This window comes from Abramis brama, assembly GCF_963993115.1.
Source record: "Abramis brama genome assembly, chromosome: 1".
Lineage (NCBI taxonomy): Eukaryota > Metazoa > Chordata > Actinopteri > Cypriniformes > Leuciscidae > Abramis > Abramis brama.
Window position 1 is genome coordinate 31,768,404 of NC_139963.1, and position 25,349 is coordinate 31,793,752.

General features: G+C 37.0%; 1 long non-coding RNA gene and 1 gene segment (V, D, J or C); one reads left to right on the forward strand and one right to left on the reverse strand.

Annotated features, from left to right (window-relative positions):
* The window catches only part of LOC311092653 (Ig mu chain C region membrane-bound form-like), a 302,681-nt gene that overhangs the window by 256,524 nt on the left and 20,808 nt on the right, over positions 1-25,349 (reverse strand).
* LOC311098402 lies at positions 15,525-17,938 on the forward strand. The gene is made up of 3 exons (XR_014609469.1): positions 15,525-16,825; positions 17,106-17,211; positions 17,365-17,938. It is a non-coding gene; the product is annotated as an uncharacterized lncRNA (long non-coding RNA).

The following is a 25,349-nucleotide window of genomic DNA, read 5'->3' on the forward strand; positions in this document are numbered from 1 at the left end:
GTCTTATATTTATGCTCCGGCTGTTTTCAGCGTCTATTGAGCAGTTTAAGGCAACACATGAGAGAATAATGTACAACGAAAGGAGTCGTTTAAGAATAACTACTGTTGTATTTTTGTTCGTTTTTAAGATGAACAATATTATAAAATTATGTAGTCTTTTAAATCTAATGAAATGGACAACAGCTAAATTAAGACAGTTTGCAATAGAAAACTCTGTTAAAGATATAATACAAAATAAATAAATAATAAAACACACGTGAAAACACACATTTGGTCTTTTTTACTATACAAATGTCCTTGCAATTAATTATAAAATATTACTGTTTGTTATGGTGACTTTGGTGCCGCTTCCCCAGTAGTCGAAAGCCCAGTTAAACAATATCTTTTTAATGTTACAGTGCAGTATAAAAATGCAACGCTCAGAGTCTGTTGAACGACCTGTAGCCAATTCCTTGTTTTATTTGAATGCACAAATACAATTATTTCGAATTTAATTATTCATTCACAATCTGAATATTTGCTTTTCTAGCAAATTACTTTAGACTATGTCCTGACTTTAATTGTCTAATCGCATAACAAGAAAATCACGACATTGAAATGTTGCTTTAATGCAAAAAAAAAAAAAAAACTTTTTTTTTTCCGACAAAATAACTGCGCAGGCTACTTAAATTAGATTTTGATTTAGTAGGTGAATATTTTTCTTACCTGACGAGACAGTGACCATTGTTCCTTTCCCCCAGTAGTCAAAAGCATTGTCACACTGACATTTTACCAGGGGATATTGTACAAAAATACCGGCTATATCATATGTTTATCTCTTAACAAGTAGCTTTCATTTATTACTTTATAACCCACAGATTGAACTATTTAGACTTTTATTTAGCCTTAGCCAAAACGGACTAGAAAAGGACATTTACATTTAGCTAAATATTTAAAACGTGCCAAGATTATTGAGAGGATTCTTTCTTACCAGATGTCACTGACAGACGTGCCTTTCCCCCAGTAGTCAAAGGCAGCATCACAGTGATACTTTTAATTTCTTCAGTGCACAAAAACACAAACGATCTTTTCCATATAGCCTTAAAACCTGATTTCTTTCGTAATTTATTGTCAAATTATCCATGATATTTTTTTCTCTGACTAAAAAGTGTTGTTAATAAGTTAATAATCGGCTCTATAACGATTCATATTTTGCTGTTTGGTTCGTAAGGTATTTCATTAATTTGACCTCTTTTAACCTGGGCTGCGTTCAGCCCTCACAAAACGTTGCACAACGTTTTTTAAACAGAAACGGTGATGCGTTGAACACACTGTTCTGATGACGCAAGAGTTGCAACTATGGCAGCTGAGAAGGCCATTCTTTGTGTTGTTTGTGAAGAATTTTCGGAGCCTGATGAAGTCGGTATAAATATGTGTTTAATACTACAAAATATGCCCGATGTTACAGTAACTGCACTTGCCGCCCAGAACAAAAGAGAACATTCCAATCGAGTGAAGGGATTGCTGAAACTGAAATGGAAGCACACACCTAATTCAGACTAAAACACATCTATTTAGCCTCACATACTGACTTTATTTGTAGTTCATACTGTTTTAATACCCTGTATTTTCTTTCTCATTTTTAGGAAAAACACTTAATTACCAGTTTATTTCTATACTTGCAATGAAGCTAAAAATATAAACAACTACATCATTATGTTGATATCCTATATTTTTTACAATAAAACTTTCGACAAACATGTCTTCTAATATCCTCAGTTGTTGCGTATAGCGAACTGCATCAAACAAATTTGTAAATTACTTTCCTTGAACCCATTTTGCGAGTTCACTTTAATACCACTTGCTTTATATACATGTTGCTGCTGATTGGACTTTAGTTCTGACACACCCACCAAACAAGAGAAAACGTATCTCAAACCCCGTTGCACACCGGTGCACGCCGTTTCCAGGAAACTTGACGTTCAACCCGGAAACCGTAGCAAAACGTTGCGCACCGTTTTGAACTTGAACATGCCCCTGATGTTACAGTCACCGCTGTTCCCTTTCCCCCAGTAGTCAAAGGCACCGTCACAGCGGGAAGGTTCACGATAAGAGCCATACCATAACCACAATAATACATTTTCATAGGCAATATTTTCTCAAAACGATTTAGTTTGATACGTTAGTTCGCACTTTCTTTAATCGGAGAGTTTTAGCTACGCGTTATTTATTTACCGTTAATAATTGTAAATTATCACAATAATTGTGGCCAACGTGTTTTGGAGAAAAACATTTATTTCATAATGTGATCCCCCCCCCCAATTATTTTACTTCAATGAAAGGTTAGATTTTTGCAATTTTTTTGAATGAAAGATCAAAAGGATAAACAATGCAGATTTATTTTTTACAGCCATTTTTGATCATATTTACCAGGGGTGCCATTAATTCTGACCACAACTGTATATATTGTATTGTTCCCTCATAGTTCCATACATTACTTATTGTGTGGAGGTGTGGGGTCATACAAATAAAAATAATATAAATCCAATATGTTACAAAAGAGAGCAATAATGATTGAAAAACGGGCTGATTATTATGAACCAACAAATATGTTATTTATTAAATTACATTGTATTAAAATGAGTTGATTTAGTTGAGTTTTACACTGCACAGATAATGTATAAAGTATATAATAATTTACTTCCAAATTGTATTCAGAGACTGTTCAAAATAAAAGAAAGTCAGTATAAACTAAGAGGAATTAATGTTTAAAAAAACAAGGGCAAGAACTAATGCAAAAAATAGATGCATATCTGTCAAAGGGATAGAAATTGTGTGGCCTATATTTCACTCTGTAAATTCAAGAACATTTTTAAAAACAAGGTGATAAATAATTATATAACTCAACATCATCTTAAGAACATTGCCAAAATAAGACCCTTTCTCTCTCTCTCTCTCTGAGCAATACAGAAAAACTAATGCATGCATTTATAACTAGCAGTAGTGGCAGGCTTGATTGTAATGCCCTCCTTTCTGGTCTACCAAAGACAATTAATACAAAACTCTGCTGCTTGAGAATTGACAAAGACCAAGAAGAGAAAACACATTATACCTATACTAAAGTCACTATGGTTACGTGTCACACTCTGGTTTTCTCAGGAACAGACTGAAGACTCCGATTAAAGATGCAAACTCAGACTTTAATAGTAACTCTCTGGAACAAGCTGACAAGAAGGGAAAACACACATTAAAACACACAGCTTTTATTAGTTTATAAGGCATTGCATGGATTTGCTCCAGACTATCTTTCAAAAATGCTTACAGTGAACCTGTTAGGACTCTCAGATCCTCAGATTATTATTTTTTTAATAGTACCACAAAGTAGAAGTGCTTTTAGCCGCTATGCTCCTTGCCTCTGGAATAACCTTCAAGAGGAAGTAAGACGTGCTGAAAATATAAATAGTTTTCAGTCTGCATTAAAAATATATTTCTTTAGTCTGGCCTTCCTGTAATATCTTGTAAGGGTGGAATTCCTGCAGAGGTTCAAGCTGCAAGACTGCCGAATGACTAAAGAAATGTTATTAGCAAGATGGTAGAAAACTGCACATTTCTTGTCTATTCCACCCACTGCCACTTATACCAACGACGGAAATAAGCGCAGTTACAATAGCTTAATATGTGGGAGACGAGATTGTATTGCAATTTGTAGCACTTCAAAGTCAATACCAAATCAAAACTAGTTAGCACATTAGTTGTAATTGAAAAGGTTTAATGACAAAATATGGTTATGGTTACACTTAAAATAGTTACAAAATAGATGTATGAGAGGATGATAACTTATATTATTAATTGACCATGTGACTTTAACCCAACTGTGAGACGTTTAAACTGACCAATCAGATAATTCGAACTTCCCTCACCATACTAAAGGTGTGACAATTAATTGACCCCCAAAATACAAACATTTTGGCCTACAGGCCTAGATCACTATCAGCCCATCTGTGCCTTAAGGAACTCCACATGGTCCTTGTGGTAGAAAGAGGGGGTAGAAAAACAGTCAAGCAAATGTCTTTGTTCATTTCAAATATCTCGGATTATTTCAATTCTACAATCTTATAATGCATTTTATATATTTCATATGTTTTTCTTAATTTTTTGTTATTTTATGCCTTAGTTAATCCTTATCCTTAACTTTATTCTTATTCTTGTATTTTACTGGGTCTACTATCTATTGTATCTATTGTTTCTTTTTTGCCATAAAGCACTTTGAACTGCATTGATCTGTTTGTTATTTAAATAAAATTTACTTGCTTGGTAGCCATTTGTCTGCTGTCTGGTCACCTTAGCCAATCCCGCTCCTTTGCCCATTTTCAGTTATCCGGGACTGACGCTCTGCCAAGATGGCGACAGCAGGCTCCGCCCACTTTGGGCCTAAAAAATTCTCTTCAGAAACCTACGGATGACATCACGGACACTACGTCCATATTTTTGTCATTTTTTTATTTATTTTTGCCCCATGGACCTGCCTGTCCAACTGGATGACCATACCCGGGACCTAGTCAACCTGTTGTGCCAAACTCACTACCCAGACCACTCGCTCCGTGTCTTTTATTACACCATCCTTATAGCGAGCGGTCCAAGGCACACCAGTGGATAGTCCACGGGAAGATTTTGCAGTGTTTGTGGAGTGGGTGCTGGTATGTAACCGATCTCCATTTACCATCTGCCCAGCCGAGGAGGACATCGCTAGCCCCACTCCACACCCAGAGACCAGCCAGCCACCAGCCATGATCAGGATGAAGATTATGAGCCCACCGCAGGAGAACCTGAGCCTGTAGCGAGAGACAAACCAGAGCCAGAGTCTGTCGGCTACGTCGACCATTCCTGTGGGGCTGCTCGTGGAGTTTGAGGGGATGGAGTGGAAACCCTGCCCACATTTCCACAGTCGAGGTGATGCTGGATCCGATCTCTATGGACAGTTATGGTGTGAATGAGTTTAAAAAGGATGTATCCCTTTTTCTCCAATCCCCACTGGTCCCGCCCAGCTCAGACTTTTCTGTGTCTCCAGAATTCCCGCCCAGCCTCCCTCTCCCTCTACCACAGCCAGCTAGTCAAGTCAAGTCAAGTCAAGTTTATTTATATAGCGCTTTTCACAATACAGATTGTATCAAAGCAGCTTCACAGTATTAAATTAAAATAATACATCAATGCTTGTTTCTAGTGGAAAACGTCCACGTTTGGTAATGCTGATCAATAGTATTGTTGATTGATTAATTAAATTAAATATCCCCAAATATCCCCAACTGAGCAAGCCAAAGGCAAGCTAGTGTGTCGACCCCGCCTCTGCTGGTCCCTTTCAGCACCCCAACTCATCTATCCACCCCGCTGCGCTGCATGGATGCACAATCTAGCTTCCAGTCATCAGCTCCATCCTGGCAAGAGAATCCCTGGGCTCCATGTCAACCCTCTGAGCCCTCACTCGCTCCGCCGGGGTTCGTCAGTCAGGTGTTGACCCTACTACACCACAGTCTTCCACTCCTCTGGCTGTGCTTTGTCTCTCCATCCCTTTGCCTCTGTCAGGCTCCTTCTTTCTTCCAGCATTGCCTTGGTCCTCGCTCCCACCGGCTCCACCCCGGCCTGCCGTCTCCTCCATTCCAACTGGGACTCCTCCACCAGGGATAGGCAAACTAGGCGGTCGCCCAGGCAGTAAACAGCTTGGGGGCAGCATTGAGAGCTTCCACCCCACCAAGAGATTTTTTTTATTTATATGTATTTTATTATTATTATTATTATTTCTATTATATTATATTTGCACAGTGGCATAGGTCGTAGGGCGTGAGGTGCTTGAAAGTAGCTTTTGAAGCGTTCGACCCGAGTTCGAATCCGCTTTTTGCCAAACTCGCTCTTCTCCCTTTTCCCAACACATGAGATGTAAAATGTATAGCCTAGCATAAATGTCTCTAGCGTTATATTTTGCCAACAAACTAAAATCGAAACCATGAAATGGCTTTGTGACTTTATAAAACAGCAAAAGACTTTAATTAAGTATCCTATATAGCCTATATAATATGAAATTCTGTTTGTGCTGCATGATTTAAAGAGAAGTGCGCACTTTGCTCATGGTGATCTGGTGTTTTCTCCAAAATAAAAGCTCAAGGGTTTATTTCTTGCAAGTGAAAAAATTAGGACAAAAGTATTGTAATTTTCCTATAGTGTAATGTAAAATATACTTTTGAAATATTCATTTTCATTTATACAGTACAATTATAGGCTATATGGATTTTACGTCATAGGAATATTTATATAAATCATAAACACCAGTGATAATGTAATTTATACTTGAGACTCTATATCATAACTAAAAAGATGTTTGAGCCCTCTTTAATGTCCAGGTATAAGTCAATGCTTTTTCTTTGTTCAATGTGCACAGTTGATGGATTGAAGCCAGTTGAAGCTCTTAATTTCAAACTCTCAAAGTGCACCAGATTGATGCATTTAACCTTAAAATGTACAAAATGTTCTCGCCTAGGGTGCCAAAAAGGCTGGAAACTGCCCTGTCCTCCACTGTCGTCTCCATCTCAATCAGTCATCACCATGGTGTCATTGAGGGCTTCTCCACCATGGCTCCTCCCTTCCTCAACACTGCCATGGTATTCCATCCTGCTGGTCTCTGGCTCCCTCTGCTCCTGGCTCCTCCCTTTTTCCACTTCCCATAGACTGTTTTGCCTGCTCCTAACTGTGTTTGTCTCTTTCCTGTTCCTCGTCCTCCACCGGAGCCTCCGGCCACCCTCCTCAGTTGGACTGTTAAGGCACGACTACGCACCTTTCTGGAGGACGCGTACTGTAACATATATTCTCTGTTTTGATTCTGTTTTCCTGTTTGCCCTGTTATTTTACCTGTTTCATGGAGTGTGCCAGTTTGTTCCCTTGATTATTATTCCATTCACCTGTTGTTCAATTAATTAATTTAGCCTGGGTATACTCTCTGTTTTCTTCAGATCTTTGTTGAGTCTCGTCTTGGTTATGATGGTGGATGAATTTCCCCCATGATTCTTATATGTATTCTTAGGATTATTGGATTAAAGACATTTGATTGAGCTATTGTCTTCGTGCACTTACTTACACAGCAACTCGTGACAGTGCACAATAAAGTTCAAGTACAAGTCCACATTTGCTTGCAGAGTATATGGTTTAAACAAAGTAATAATTACATGCTTGATGCAAAAATATACAAAATCAAAAAGGCTACTGTTAAACATCATTCTAACAGTTCAGTCAGGAGCTCAGAGAGGTTTCATTTGGACAGTATCACCAGGAAACACCTGCATATTTGTGGGAAGAATCTATCCGGTCTGTTAAAAATATATTACATAAACAGTCACAGTTAGCCATTTCAGTTTCAATTTTAATTATGATATTTATTTCAGCAAATATAAAGATTGGATTTTAAATACCAACAGCTCTAAGATTATCAACAGAACAATCTCATTTACTCCAACTAAACTGTGTGTCTGTCTCATATTTTGTTTATTTTTTCCAAAAGTTGAGATATATATATATATATATATATATATATATATATATATATATATATATATATATATATATATATATATATATATTATAAGTCATTGTAAATACATTTGACAAATCAATTGGATAAACACAGTAATTTAAGTTTACGAAATAAACCAAAAAAAATTATTACAGTGTAATAGTGCAATTGTGAATGGAGATGCGAAGGTTTTAGTGAAACTGAAAAGGTTGCATAGCAGGAAAATAATAATGATGGCATATTTGGGAAAGAGGCATTAAAATACACTCTCAATACGATAATATTCAGGAGTCATGACATGCAGTAAATTCAACGGAGATGTGCTGCAGAGTGCTGTACAAAAAGGTGCATCTCCATACATAGATCATATCATATTGAGGTTTGCCCCTTAACATTGTTGTACAAGATGTAGAACATTTGGAGCCAAACTCTATTATTTAAAAAAACTCTAAAAATTTGTAAGAAAAGCAGAATGATTAAAGATCTCTTTATTTATTTCTGTTCTATTTCAGAATGTATATATCATTTAGGATCTATAACTAATTGAACTATGATGCCAGTTGGTGTACATGGTCAAGTAATAATTTTTTTCATCAAAAATGAAAAAAAAAAATAATAATACCTTTTTCATTTTCTTGTAGATTCTCTGTGTGAAGCCTTAAGGTGAAACATGATGATGAAAAAGAGAAACACATTATGGATAAAGTGATCATTAATTTACAGATGTTTCTGACATTTTTGTTGTGAACTAAAATACTGTGCCCCACCCCCCGTATACACAGAGTGACAGTCCATAACAAAAACAGACCTCCCACAAGAAAGCTTTTCATCAGATCCTGATGTTTAAGTTCCAGTCTATATTGTGAGTCTGCTTGCAGAGTGTGGTTTAAACAAAGTAAATATTATTTTTGATTCTAAATATATAAAATAACAAGGTTATTGTTGGAAACCAAATGGAAGTGAGCCTCTAGATAAGAAAAGCATAATGTTATTTTAACAATTGGATTCACTATAGTGATAATTCATTTACAGATGCTTCTGATATTTTTGTATTTGACTGAAATACTGTGCCCCCGTCACACAGAGAGACAGTCCTTCACAAAAACAGACCTCTCACAAGAGAGCTATTCAGTCAGATCCTGGTATCAGAAAATAAACATTTTTCTTTAAGATTAGCGATCATTCAATTTTCATATGCCAATGCCACTATTTATTAATATACCAGAAAGAGCTAGTTTGAGTGTTTATATAAAATGTGGGTATAACTTAAAAATTAAAACTTGAGATTTAATAATCTAAAATGACGCTGTAAGATTTGCGGTCCCAATATGCCTCATGTCAATGACCCAGTGCTGAGGGAGAAAGTTATCTCATCTCACTTTATTGGCACTTTTGTCTGAGTAAGAATATGAGGCGAGTTACACAGTGTTAACCAATAAGAGTACATACCTTCCATCATATAGGAATACATTGAATAACAAGTCCATATATGGTCAGTTTCTGGCTACCACAAGCACATCTGCAGCCAAGAGGACCCTATACTGTGTTAGAATAGGGAGAATAGGAGACCATTCCCCATCCTAACGGTCCACATAATGAGGAACAGATGTTGCCAGTGCCGAGAACAAAGAAATCCTTGTCATATTCTACTGTCCTAGAATTCTTTCAGACGCCATAAAAAATTATGTTGTCACTAATTTGTTGAGGACTGTTTTAAGAGGTCATTGTTAATTGTAAGGGGTTTATGAAATGAAATGTTTCACTGTGGCCACTCCATGCACAGTGATGCATGCCACCTCAAATTCTCCTCATGCAACAGGCTTTACAACAACCTCTTGATGGACTCAGCACATTTTAATAAAGCTATAAGCATTTAAAATGTTTAAAGGCATATTTGAGATGTGCAATGCCATTATTATGCCATGAATTTATTTAAACTAGAAATGTAGCCAAGCTGTGGACCATTACAGATGAAAAGGTTAACCTTTTTACGGTTAACCAATTTTTGTGTCTTGGACTGAGGTTTTTGTCATAACTTTTATCACTGTGGCCGCTGTATTGCACAATGGTCCAAACCATATCAAATACTTATGTTTATTCATGGGCCGCTTAAGATCTTTACCATCCCTTCAAATAGCCAACTTGAAATGTTAATGTAAGCACAGTCAAATATATAGTAGACTGTACCAGACAAAGAATAAACAACATATAATTAGGCCTACTTACCCAGATAGCAATTACGTTTGGGCCAAATGTGGGTATTATCTGGCACACATGGCCTAGATGTGGCACGGCTGAACAGATATGGGCCAAATTGTAGCCATATTTGTTTTGCCATAACTTTAAAATCTGCGGGAAATGTTCTCTTGGTTCACAACTGATTTTGAGGTATAGGGTAGAGTGGGGGAAAACGCCCCCCTGGGGTAAAACGCCCCCCACCTATTTTTCCCAAAATAACCACTAGAGGGAGTCAAGATACATTTTCACTGTTGCTATGCACTACGTTGACAACGGGGATAAACAAATCTCCTTGGAGAAGCTGACACCAGCGACGTAACAGTTATTTGAAGAAAAGAGGATTACATGTTAAGTGCAGAGTGGTAGAGAAAACAGAGTGGCGACACTCCCATAGGACTCCGTTGTAAAGCTTTTTGCCGCCTACTTCCGGGGTATGCAGCCTCGTAAAGTTCCCGGAAGTTCGAAACAATTCATGGAGATGGGTTAGTGGGTGAAGCTGAGTGGGGGTGTGGAGTGGAGATGGCAGGAAGTGACGTAGGAGTAGGAAGTGAGATGGAGATGGGAGAGGAGGACGCGGGAGAAACTAACAGTGGAGAATGGTATACAATAGTTCGAAACTTCAAAAGGAAAAAGAAAGACGGAAAACTTAATGATGATAATCGTTGGGATTCGGATGTGGAGAGTGTTGTCAGTGCATCTCAAGCTAGAGGGGAAGAGTTTAAGGTAAAACTTCAGTTTGATTCTCCCGGCTCAGTTAACCCATTGAAATTGACGAAAGCTTTATATGACACCGTAGGTACTGTGAATATTAAACCACTTCGAGATGGTAATTTGTTGATTACTTGTTCTGATGCCAAACAGAGAGATGACATGATTAAAATGACTAATTTGGAAGGAAAGAAAATCAAATGTTTTGTTTGGGGGCAAGAGAAAACAGTACAAGGAGTTATTACAGGGATTTCAACTGATTTAACTACTGAAGAAATCTTGGAAAATGTATCTGGAGCTAAAGTAGTGAAGGCTAGGAGACTGATGTATTTCAAGAATGGAACAAAACAGGAGAGCTTATCTATCTTATTGCAATTTCAGGAAGAAATGCTGCCAACAAGAGTTAAAGTAGGATTCATGAGTTTTCAGGTTAGACCATATGTTCCTCCTCCCCTAAGGTGTTTTAAATGCCAACGATTTGGCCATGTAGCAGCGGTGTGTAGAGGCAAACAGCGGTGTGGTAAATGTGGAGGAGAGGATCATGAATATGGCAAATGTAACGAAGGTACAAAAATCAAATGTTGCAATTGTGGGGGTGAACATAGTGCTGCGTATAAAGGATGTGAGGTGCATAAACGAGCAGCGGAAGTGCAGAGAGTCAGAGTTGAAGGGAAAATGACATATGCTGAAGCCATTAAAGTAACTAATGCAAAAAGAAATGTGACAATATCACCAATAGTGAGAATGGCTGAACAGAGAAAGGGTCAGAGTTCTGAGCAGAGACCGGGTCAGAGTTCTGAACAAAGGCAAGATCAGAGTTCTGAGCAGAGGCAAGATCAGAGTTCTAACAAGGCAAGAAGAGATTATGATAGGCCTATAGCAACCAAACCAAATATTGGAGTGGATAGTGTTGTGTTTGTTGCATTTCTGGCAGAAGTAGTCAATTGTTCAGCTCAAACACAAAGCAGAACAGAGAGGATTAAAATTATCATAAAGGCAGCACAAAAATATCTTAATTTGGGGGAATTAACAGTAGATGCAATAAATGAAACACTCATAGCAGGGACACAGGAAACTCAGTCAACATGTGGAGAATCATAATGGTTTTTGCAATTCTACAATGGAATGCCCGGAGTCTTTGCTCTAATGGACAGGAATTTAAAAAATATATTGAAGAAAGAAGTGAGAAACCTAATGTTATTTGTGTGCAAGAAACATGGCTTAGGCCTCAATTAGATTTTATACTACATGGATATGTGGCTATACGCAGGGACAGGGAAAGCGGCAATGGAGGTGGTGTAGTTATGTTTGTTCAACAGGGAATAGGATACAGGATTATAAATATAAGTAAAGACTCTGAGGCAATTGTAATTGAAGTGTGGATAGGGAAAACGAACATATGGATAGTGAATTATTATAATCCATGTGGGAAGCTAAATAAAGGGGTGCTTGAAAAGATAATTGGTGGAGAAATGCATAAGACAGTTTGGTGTGGGGACTTTAATGCGCATAGCACACTTTGGGGTGGTACACACACTGATTATAATGGAAATGTTGTGGAAGAATTTATAGAAGATCAAGATCTAGTTTGCTTGAATGACGGAAGAGGCACTAGAATAGATGTAACAAGAGGATTGGAATCTCCAATTGATCTTACTCTGGTGTCTAAACAAATAGCAAGAGTTAGTAAGTGGGATGTAATACATGATAACACAGTAGGCAGTGATCATTACCCAATAATCTGTGAAATAGGAGTGGGTCCAATTCAGTTGGAGGAAATAGGTTTCCCTAGATGGAAATTAAGAAATGCTAATTGGGTACTTTATAATGCGACATGTAGTATGAGGTTAGAAGAAATTAGTCAAAATAGGTATGATAATATAGATGACTTTAATACAAATGTTGTAGAAATCATGTACTCCACTGCAAAAGAGGTTATTGGAAAAGGAAGTGGATTAAAACAACATAAGACAGTCCCCTGGTGGTCAGATGAATGTAATAAAGCAATTAAGACAAGAAATAGAGCTTTTAGGAAAGTTAAAGGATCCTTCTCTTTTAATGACCTAATAGAATACAAAAAGGCACAAGCAGAAGTTAGACGGACAATTAGGAAAGCTAAACGAGATTACTGGAAGCAATTCTGCAATAAAATAGGGAGAGAAACGCATATTAGTCAAGTATGGGGAATGATAAGAAAGATGGGAGGAATTAGGAGGGAGTATACATTGCCAGCTATTAAATATAATAATAAAGTTTTGATAACAAATAGGGATAAAGCGGAGGCTCTGGCGGAGACTTTTGTTAAAGTTCATAGCTCTACAAATCTGACACCTGATGCAAGGAAAGGTAGAGAAGAAGTAATGAGAGGAAACTCTAATATCCTAATGGAAAAGGAGGACTTTAATGGAACATCAAATGTTTTCTTTTCTTTATTTGAACTGAAAAGAGCATTGGTAGGAGTCAAAGCAACGTCCCCTGGTAAGGATGAAATATGTTATAAAATGGTTGAAAACTTAAACCATCAAGCGCAGTTGGTGATCCTGAAGTTATTTAATAAGGTATGGGAGTTAGGGGTATTGCCGTCAGCATGGAAACATTCTGTTGTTATCCCAATTGGGAAACCAGGAAAAGATAAAGGTGTAACAACCAGCTATAGACCTATCGCATTAACATCCAATATATGTAAAATAATGGAACGTATGGTCACAGACAGGTTAACTTACATATTAGAGAGTAGGAATTTGCTAATACCACAACAGAGTGGTTTCCGTAGAGGAAGGACAACTATGGATCCAGTGATATGTTTGGAGGATGAAATTAGGAAGGCTCAGGTTAAAAAAGAAATAGTAGCTGCTGTCTTCTTTGATGTGGAGAAGGCCTATGACATGTTATGGAAAGAGGGTCTTCTTATTAAATTAGAATCCATGGGAATTGGTGGAAGAATGTTCAACTGGATCATGAATTTTCTGAAAGACAGGACTATAGAGGTAAGAATTGGAGTATCTTACTCTAATGTTTACTCTATAGAAAATGGAGTACCACAAGGAAGTGTATGTAGTCCTATTTTATTTAATATCATGATTAATGAGGTTTTTTCAGAGGTTGATGCTAGCCTTGGGAGATCACTATATGCAGATGATGGGGCAATATGGGTAAGCGGTCGTAATGCAGCATTTGTTGAAAAGAAACTACAGACAGCAGTCAGTAATGTTGAGAACTGGGGAAACAGGTGGGGTTTTCGGTTTTCTGTAGACAAAACACAGGTTATTTGTTTCTCTAAGAAACGTAACACTCCTGCAATACAAGTTACTCTTTATGGGCAATCAGTTAAACAGGTACAAAATATAAGGTTTTTAGGTGTATGGATGGATCATAAGCTGACATTTGGTGATCATATACAGAGGAATGTTACCAAATGTAAAAAGGCAGTTAATGTTATGAGATGTCTGGTAGGAAGTGGTTGGGGTGCTAGTATGAACTCTCTTAAACATATTTATATTGCCTTAATTAGATCAACATTTGATTATGCATGCATTACATTTAGCTCAGCTGCAAAATCTCATTTGCAGAAGCTCGACCTGGTTCAAGCACAAGCTCTCCGCCTATGTAGTGGTGCATTCAAGACTTCGTCAATTCCAGCTCTCCAGGTGGAGGTAGGGGAGATGCCTCTATCTCTTAGACGTCTTCAGCTTGCCATGGTATATTGGGTAAATTTGCAGGGACATAAGCAGGGTCATCCAACCAAACCAGTGTTGAACGCATGTTGGGAACATGGAAGGAAGCAGTTTAACAGTTTTGGATGGGTGGGAAACAGTCAAGCTGAGAAACTGGGAATTGTGGAATTACATTACAGCTGTACAGTGGCATTATCTGCTATTCCTCCTTGGATATTTCCATTACCAGTTGTGGACCTAGAAATCGCAAAGATGTTAAAACAATACAAGGAATATGGTGTGATAAATGATCTGGTAAAACAATATCTATGTAGTAACTATAATAATAGTATTCAAATATTTACAGACGGATCAAAAGACCCAAGTACAGGAAAGACGGGAGCAGCAGTATATATACCACATTTTCAGAAATCAATTTTAAAAAGAACTTCAGATTATTTAGCAGTGTATACTGTGGAGCTTTTAGCTATTTTACTAGCACTCACATGGATAGAGGAGGTTGGGCATAATCAATATATCATATGTTCAGACTCAATGGCATCATTAATAAGTATAGCAAATTGCAAATCTGTTTGTAGGCCTGACTTGATTTGTGAAATTTTTCATAGTTTATATAGATTAAAAAATCTTAATATTACAGTGTGTTTTATGTGGGTCCCATCTCACGTAGAAATAGAGGGTAATGAAGAAGCTGATCGTTTGGCTAAAAAGACTCTTAAGTCAGACATACAATGGACAGTTCCATTGAGTAAAATGGAAATTAAGTGTATCATTAAAACAAGAATCAATAGGATATGGCAAGAACAATGGGAAAAGGAGGCAAAAGGTCGTTTTTTATATAAAATACAGAAACAAGTGAAAACAAGGAGGCAGGGTGGTTGGAAACGAAGGGGGGAATCTGTTATCACAAGGCTAAGAATTGGACACACAGGTCTTAATCATAATCTCAATCGTTTAGGGAAACACGCAACAGGACTATGCATTAATTGTGACAGGAGAGAAACGGTAGAGCATATATTAATAGAATGTGAAGCATACAGAACAGAACGAATCATATTGTTAGAACAAGTTAAAGAATTAGGTTACACACATTTATCAGTAGAGGGTTTACTTTCCTTTTCTACATCAAAGCCATCAGCATGGCCAGCTGTCATGAGATACCTTAAAGAAACAGAGCTATTTGATCGAATTTAAGAATAATCAAGAATATATACTTTATTTTTTTATTTTTTATTTTTTTTATTTTTTTTTTGTTTTGTTTTGTTATTACGTGTTAGTAGAAATCCGCATTGAAGCTCCACACCCCAAACAGTTGGTGGCGGTAATGCAACAAATTGGTATGCCAACCGCCAATAAAAAGAAGAAGAAGAAGAAGAAGAAACAATTCATTCAACGCGTGGAGATTTCCATTGCTGGCCGTGGAGTAGGCTAACTTCTGAGGTAAGTTTATTAAATTACTAACAATGTTGAATGGTCCACTGTCTATATTTTATCAGAGGCCCTTTATGATGCATATACTTATCTTATTTGTATATGCAAAACTTAATTCTATATTTTTTTTTTATCTTGGTAGACGACTGATTGATCCGGCTAACATTTTGTGGTTAGCTAGCGAGATTATATCTACGTTATATTTTAATGTGCAACAATTGACGTTGGAAACGAGCAGTAATGTGCTCAACAACAATTTATATAGCTAATTATAAAAAAATGAACCAGTTCCCTGGAGGAGATCTATCAAATCGAAAACTAAAGGAGAAAAACAGACTTGGCCCACGGCCTAAAAAGCTTTTTTTGGCCTTTAATATGGTCGCCGTCATTAAAACATCCACACGCGATTTGCAGGAAAACCTTTGCTCATTTTCAAGAAGTTACAGTAAGAATAACATTTCTATTGTTACTAATTGTTTCAAATGAATAGTTTCTGTAATTAAACAATACATAATTACCTAACAATTCATTCTCTATATTACAGTTTAATCAAGCAAAAAATGTGTGTATCAAATTTGATACTGCAGGTTTATGGGTGCTTTATCCCTGAACTTTCATGTAACATTTCCGTAATGAAATCTACATATTTCCCACCACAATACAACCACACACTATTTTGATGATTTAATTAATGCCTGAAATGCCATCTTAAAATACATTTTGGGTATTCTTTCAATAAATCAATCCAACAACATCCCATAAATGGCCAAGCTGCAGTGTGATTTTAATTTTTTTAATTTATTTTTTTTATGTAAGATGGGGTGGCATTGATCATTTTCCAACATGGGAGACCTGACATATGCAAGCACTGCACCAACAATCTCTTCTCACATGTCTACTGTGAAAAGTGTAAGGTGCATCTTTGCCTGAACAAAGCCAGAAACTTTTCACAAAGTGAAATAAAAGACTGTAAAATATTTTATTTAAAAAAAAAAGAGAAACTGCCTGAAATCTTCTATAGGATCATTAAGGTTGAATAAAATGTTTATTAAACAGTGTGACTAATTTCTTCTATGAGTAGGGAAACGCATTGACCTACAATACAGCGCTTGTCTACTGATTTGTGCTCTGCTGCATGTGGTGGCGGCTGGTGCTGGCGATGGCTGCTGAAATGAGAGGAGACTGGAGGCTGTGGACGGTGTGCCGGGAATGGAGAGGCCAAATACATCCATGGCAACCAGTAAGGTTCAATTTTTTTCTCACAGGGTAATTTTTATTTTGGGTGAACTATCCACGATACATATTGTTGCATTTTTGTCTTGCGATATATTGTGACATGATATATTGTTACACCCCTAACATTTTGTATGCAAATCCTCGGAGAATCCCTGCCCACTGGTTGTTTTGAAGCTGGGTTTACTAATATGAATAATCATTGAATTATATGAAATGGAGAATATTGTTCGCTGCATGTACTATACTGAATTTTAATTTTTTGTAATATGTGTGGTCCATTGTAGTTTTGATTGGTGCTGGAGGCACCCTCACTGAAGGGGATTTCCTTCTCTTCGGCTTAGGCCGGTGAATGAATATGGTTGGCACAGCATGGTATGGTAGGCTTGTAAGGTCAGTTTCCATTGTACTTCAAATATCATTGAAAAGTCTTAATTCTCTACATTTACAAATATGATGCCCTTTGAAATGCTAGTAAGTGATGTCACCTGTGTGAACATTACTTACATGACATAGTTTTCTGTAGCTGGACCCTGTCATTTGCAGGTTTTGACGGCTGACCATTGCCATCCATTTTTTCCTGCGCTCTTGGTCTTTGGGGAAGCCATACATTTGGTAACCCTTCTCAGAAGGATTGGAGCATCCAAAAGCTGCACAGCAAACCATGGTATGACCACTGATCTATAAAATATTAGTTGTAACCAATGAACATGACACCATTGAACATCACAGAGAGTGGTTGTGATGTTCTTCAACTTCTCCTGAAATTCATAAACTTGATGACCACACACACTTTTTCTTGTTGTCTTTTTCTTGTTGTCTCACTCATTGTTTAATAAAAAAAAAAATACTATTGCATTCATTCATCCAAGCGTAATGAGTTGTTATTCTTACATATATTTGATACTTTGTGTATGGGTTAGTCTTAAAATTATCTTGGTTTGTGGTCAACTCATGCCTCATCAGAAGAAAAGGACTGGACACTAAATGCTGAATGGACTGTTGCTAGCTACTCTTAGGGTGACCACCCGCCCTGCTTTGCGTTGTCCCGCACAGCATTTTCACCCCTTGTCCCACATGCCGCATATTGAGAATATGTCCCGCATTTTCATCCGTCTATTGGTTTTTAATTATTATATTAAGAAAACGTGCATGCATTCTTTTGCCTTTTTAAGAAAGCATTTTATTTCTTCTTTTTGCAGTGTATTTTTTTCACCTATAGGCTATTTTACAGCGCTTCGTCAGAAGTACAAATACAACAGCCTTTTTTTAAATCCTATACAATGGTTGAAAGGAAAGGAGTAAACACGGTCACTAGTAGGTTGTGACAGCTGTCAATCAAAATGTGGACCGGTGATTCGTTCCACGTGTTTCCTGTCAGAAAACATTAAATAAAATAATGTTAAATAATTAATAATTAATTAAATTAAACTATTTAATTCAACAGAATTTATCAACTTGTTGTGGTGGTTTTAATTCACATCCTTTCTAAAAATATGAAAGTTTTGGTTTAATATATTCTTAATATATAAGACTGTCAATGATCTAATTTCATGTTTTATATTTTATTTGTTCATTGTTTATTTTGTTGGATTTTAATTGGACTTGGTCAGATCTGTTTATAAAATAGTGATCTGCATGATGCCGCTGCCTTTGGGCTCAGTGATGTTGAATTTAAATGACATGTCAAATAAAGACATGTTATGTTACATTGTGATGTAGGCTAATGGTGTTTTCTGGAAAGGACTAAAGAACAAAGAATTTTTATCAGCTGAAAGGCAGAATTCAAATGTTTTTATTAAGTTAGACATTATATAATAATAATAAAACTATCTTTAAAGGTAATCAGTCTGAAGGGTGCAGAAACACAGGGGTGGTTTATGTTTTAGTGTTGGTAAAATGTTCCACATCGTCCCACATTTGGTTTGTTTGATGGTGGTCACCCTAGCTACCCTGCTTTCTTAATCCCTCTCTGTTCTACCGATGCTAACACGAACGTGAAGCTTTCCCTCCAAAACGTATCTAAGTAATACTTACCGTATATAGGCTATATAGCTTTCAGTTGTCACCCTACCACTCCAAATGTAAAACTGACATTTAAAAATATGCAATAATAGTCAAACAAGGACTTGTGTATGTGTTTTATTTATATTTACCATTCAATTTCGCAATCGCTGCTGTCAGTCCCATAGAAGAACATGACAGCGCGACCTGTGTGTGGAACTTTACAGGCTTACATGAACCACGTGACCACCCCGCTAGTGAGTTCAACGAGTGTCGCAACTCTTCTCTCTCTATGGCTCTGGTTAAGTGCTATAATTTTCAGATATTAGTAAACAAGTGTTTAAGAGAATATTGGTCTGCAGGATATCACAGTGATGTATGATAGATGAATAGTGAAGTCTGTAGTTTGAGAGGAAATGTTATTTATAAGGAATATAATTATATTTTAAAAATTAAACATTTTTAAAAAAAGTCATAGCTTGTGGGGTAAAACGCCCCCCAGAGGGCATAGTTTCTCTCTATCATAATTACTATAATAACATATTTCTATCAAATCCTTTGTTTTACACTTAATGCAGTATAACTAGGTGGTAAAATCAAAATATTTGAACAAAATAAAAAAAATGTACCTCAAGTGAGCATTAGGCTAGCTTGATAGCACAGTTAGCTCACTGATGGAAGGTGGTTAGGTGACCCAAAGATAAAACATAGTGGCTTTTAATGCATTTATTGAATATATTTCACTACATAAATATACAAATTTATAAGTTTAATATTTATTTATTGTTTTCTGTTTGTCTTGGTGATAGTGGCGAACAAATACATAAATTATCAACCCCATAAAGGCCTAGTGTACAAATCTCATATATATATTTTTTCTCTCCATATAGATGCGGACATATAAGAGAAAAAGTAACCGTGGTGCTTATAGGGATAAAAAGGTTTTGGAGCCTGGATCAAAGTGTTTAGGCCGCAAAGCAGTGTTTACGTCATCATTCGAGCTCCAGTTAACTGAGCACATTCAATCAATGGAGAGGGCATTGTTTGGGCTTTCAACGATTGATGTAAGGAGGCTGGCCTATGACCTGGCAGAGAGGTTAGGCTTGAACCATTGTTTTAATTCAGAGCGCAAGATGGCAGGGAAAGACTGGTTCTATAATTTTCTAAGAAGACAAGGAACCCTGTCTGTCAGGACTCCACAGGCGACGAGCATTTCTAGGATGGTGGGGTTCAACAGACGAAGGTGGACCTGTTCTTCCGTATTTATGAGGATGAGCTCCATAGGCTTGGCGAAAACGTTGACCCCACCCGTCTGTGGAATATGGATGAGGTGGGTGTCCAGAATGTACAGAAGCCAAACAAAATTGTTGGTTCAAAGGGGAAGAGGCAGGTGGCAAGAGTCACAAGTGCGGAAAGAGGCTTTACTGTCACTGCTGCCTGTTCCATGAACGCCGCTGGGCAGTTTGTACCACCACTGTTCATTTTTCCACGAAAAAGAATGAATGAGCGCCTGCTGTGTGGTGCCCCAGCAGGATCGATTGGTGGAGTGACCGACTCAGGGTGGATGGACAGTGCACTGTTTCTCCAGTGGCTGAGACATTTTTGTGACACCATTGGATGCACTCCTCAGAGGCCTCACATTCTGATATTGGATGGCCACCACTCGCATAAGACCCTCGAGGCTGTGTTGCTTGCGAGAGAGCGTGGGGTGATAATGATTACCATCCCACCCCACTGCAGCCACAAGATGCAGCCATTAGCCCGCACCTTTTTCAAGACTTTTAAGTCAAAATACAACACAGCTGCAGATAACTGGATGACCTCTCACCCAGGACAACGAATAGATATTTATGCTGTGTGTGGGCTTTTCGATAAAGCCTACTCAGCTTCAGCGTGTGTGGGGAGGGGCCAAAAGGGTTTCAAGGCCTGTGGGATGTGGCCTGTTGACAAGACCGTCTACAAAGATGAAGACTTTGAAGGACCCGAAGTAACTGAGGAGCCAGATCCAACCCTCGAGGACAGCAGGGAGATTGAGGAGGAGATAAGTGCTGGTAAACAATTACAACTACTATTACTATAAGGCTAGTGTCATCGTCATCTTCATTATCACTACATTGTGTGTGTGTGTTCTCTTGACAGGCCCCAGTGGATCATCCGTGGTCCCCAGCACTAGCGCCCACTCCCAACCACAGCCTTGGACAAGTCTCCAGAGGCCAGCTGAACATGGTAAGAAAAACTATGTATTTTAAAGGGATACTCCACCGTTTTTTTATATTAAACTATGTTATTCCCTTAACTAAGACGAGTTGATACATACCTCTCTCGTCTCAGTGCATGCACTCAATCGCTCTGGCACGTGGCGACACTTTGATAGCACTATAGCTTCGCCCAGTTCATTCATTAGGGACCAAACAGAGATGAAGCGACCAAACACCTCCACGTTTTCCCTATTTAAATACAGTTACACGAGTAGTTACACGGCCAAGTATGGTGACACAAAATAAAACGTGGCGCTTTTCTAAGCTGGTAAACAGGATAACTATAATGTATGGCGGAATAGCACTTGAAGTTGGGAGCACTTCGACTTGGCGCAGTAAAAAGTCACGCTTGAAAAATCCTCTCCCTCTCACTTCTGTCATTAGAATCAACGTGACTTTTTACTGCGCCAAGTCGAAGTGCTCCCAACTTGCTATTCCGCCATACATTATAGTTATCCTGTTTAGATAGGCCAGATAAACAGCTGAGCTGTGGCCCAGATTAGTTTGTGTTTGCCGGCCCAGATATGGCCCACATCTCCTTTGCCAGAACTGAACCAAAGGACTGCCATAACTCCACCAAGCATGAGCCAAATACTACAATTTCATGTGGCCCATATGTGAGCCTGGTATACAACTTTAGTATGGTTGAGTTCTGTTAAAATCTAACGGCCCTTATGTGGCCCACATGCAGCTGACAGTATTTAAAGTCTTATTAACTCACAGGTAAATTAAACACTCAACAACAAATGTACTCAAAACTATTTATTTTGACAAGCATTTAAATAATTACAGCTAAAGTGTTGTACTTAATTACAGTAGTATTCAGCTGAAAACATTTTCATAAAAATAAATATAATTAGAGCAACAGAGTTGAATTTACAGTAGTATTCAGTTGAAAACATTTAAGAATACATAGAATTACAGCTATTCAGTTGTACTTATTTTAAGTAGAATTCAGTTGAAAACATTTAAGAATACAAATTAATAATATAAATAGCATTCAAAGTTAATTTTTTACACCAAAGTTCAAAACACTCGATCAAAGCATGTATTAATGTTATGTTCAATTAGTCTAATGAGAGTAATACAAATAAATCACAGTAACTTGGTAAAGAGAACTTTAAAGAGAAATTGAGAAAGTTAAAGCAAACTTGAAAGGTAAAGAGTTGAGAAGTGTGTTGATGTGCAGAGAAGTCTCCAATGAGGGTTGTCAATATGTTGACCTTTTCCAGTAAGAGGATTCTGCCTGACTGCACCTGCAGTAAAGAAGAATTTAAATAATGTTAGCAGCAATACAACCTGGAAGCTAGAGCTGCAGGAGAATGAAAAAAAAAAATCATTAATGTAAATTTCCTTTAATATTTTAATTGCAATTATTAACAAATTAAACACCTCTGAATTACCACTGTATGAACGTTTTTTTTCCAGTAAATTTTCAAAAGGAATTGCAAATTGTATTTTTCAATATGTGGGCCAGAATTATACCATAATTCCTTATGAAAAATTAGTTAGATTTTTACAATACTTTTGCACCAACCGGTTAAAATTTACAGTACTGCATGTATTCTGCTTTTTTTTTTTTTTTTTAAAGACATGCACACTAATGTAAAAACACACCAACACAGATAGCATTAATGTCATGTTTTAGTCCAAAGACAGAGTCTACAAAAATAAGTGTTTTTACTAACACAAAATAAACTCAAGATAATCCGCAATGATGCGAGACAATTTGGAAGCAGAAACACACAAACAATAATGGGCCAAGTACTGAATGCAAGGAGGATCATAAAGGGTTAGTTCGCCCAAAAATGAAAATTCTGTCTGTAATTACCCTCAAGTTTTTCCAACTTCTGTGTTGTACGTCAGAGCGTAGACTCACTATTGGCCGACGCTGGTCATGTGTGGGATGCTGGCCAATCGTGAGCCTACGTTCTGACGTACAACACAGAAGCGCTGCGCTGTTACACTACGTGAACTCACTTAGAGGAAAATGAAGAGTTGAATAAAATGAAGAGTTGAATAAAGTCGTTATTTTTGCTTGTTTTTCGCATAAAAAGTATTCTCAACACTTGAAAAACTTCAGGTTGAGCCACTGTATTCTTGGACTATTTTAACAATGTCTTTACTAACTTTTTGGGCTGGCAAGTTTCAATAACAGAGAAGCCTATGAAGGAGTGAGACAGCCCTCAGATTTCATCATAAATATCTTAATTTGTGTTCCGAAGATGAACGAAAGTCTTACGGGGGTGAAACAACATGGGTGAGTAATTACTGACAGAATTTTCATTTTTGGGTGAACTAACCCTTTAAATACACAGTGATAATGAACTAAATACAGATAGTTGTAGGCATGCGCTGGTATGAGACTTTGACAGAATGATAATCTTATATTGTGATTACAGCTTTAAAATGTATGATTGAAACGATATGATTCGCAATATATAAAAAATAACTTTCTTTAAAAACAAAACATAAAACTTCTAAATAAAAAAATGCAGTCACTTAGGTGAGCCACAGATGTGATCAGGTAATGACAAAAAAAGAGGGAAAACCAGAATAGCTAACCCCATCCCCGTGATTATTATGAATATTTTAATTACTTTTGCAATTATATACTGTAATTATTGTACTATAAATAATTGTTATTTATTTGTAATGCATTCATAATAATAACAACATTACAATAATATTTCGATTGCTTCTGATAAACAATAATACACTTCATCCTTACGCATCGCTTTCTGTGAGGACTTTTACATGCTTTTCCCAAATCACTGAAGTGACGTCAACGTCCATGTTAGCAGTAGCATTAACCGTCAGGCAAGTGTTATTTAAATAAGCTCCCGATGTACTTACAAACTTTCCAATGCCTCGTTTTATGAGTACAGAACCTATTTGTACTACTGTAGAAGTTTGGTACCATTCTGGGCATTATTAGTGGGGTAATTTATGAGATAAACCTGGAGCCGTTAGCGCCTGCACTAAGTCATATGGCATGAATTTGTGACTATATTACTATTACTGAGATAACAGAAATAAAAATACAATGTTCTGTAAAGCGGTTTTGAAAAGTTGTGTATTGTGCAAAGTGCTATACTAATAAAAGTGACTTCTAAAAAAGGTCTCACCAATGACAACTTCCTTTACGACCAGGCGTTGGACACCAATCTTCCCATTGACTTCTCTCCAATTCATAACGTGCCGCAGCAGTTGTAAAAGTGCCTTTCAGCACTCTCCACACGGTGTTATTCAGGTCAAAGCCACCAACCAGACCCAGATAGGTAATCTGATAGGAAAAAAAAAACATTGTGTAAGTGGTTGAAATATGCATTTAAATAGACCACCCTAAAATGAAAGTGCTTTTATATTCAAAAATGAACTATAAACTATTACTTACTCCATCTGAAGCCATATTTTCTAGGTTTTTAATATAGAAATTATTGTCATTGCCCCACCCATACCGCACATTAGGGCTGGGCGGTATGACAGTATGCCATAGCATGGTATATAATCTCTATCGTTAGAAATCAGAGTAATTATAAAAATTTCCTGCCTCTTCCAAGCTTTATAATGGCAGTGAATGGCCATTCCATTAATTGATAGTTAACAGAAATACAGCAATTCATTGTTTGTTCATGTTAGTTCACAGTGCATACTAAAGTTAACAAGTAGCCTACAATTTTTTATTTGAATGTGTTAGTAAATGTTGAAATTAACATTAACACATATTAATATATGCTGTAAAAGTGCAGTTCATTATTAGTTCATGCTAACAAGGTATTTTAATCAGGTATTGTATCGAAAGTCATAATTTTGGTATTGAGACTTGACACTAATAGCCTGCCCTAACGTTACAACTTTAATTTTAAAGAGGGAAAAGTCATGAGAAAAAGTCTTGGTTGAATATCATTTCAGAGTTAAATAAAAAGATACATACAATAATGCACACGTTTGAATGTGTTTATTCTTGGCATTTTTATATTATTATGATTAGTTGAATGATTGTGAACACAAATTAGGATTTAGGTTTTTTGACAAACAGTAGGCCTAACACCGACATTGGACCGCGTCGCCTTAATTCACAAATAGGCTACTACACATGACAAACTATACTATTTTATATGTGTACGACAGTGTGCTGTTGATTTATAAACAAAAACATCTTAATTTAAAACGGCAAACCAGCGAACTGCTATAGCCTACATTAAACTTTATTGTAAGTTATAGCAGTAAACTGAGTAAAATATTAGCTAGTTCAACCCCTTCCTC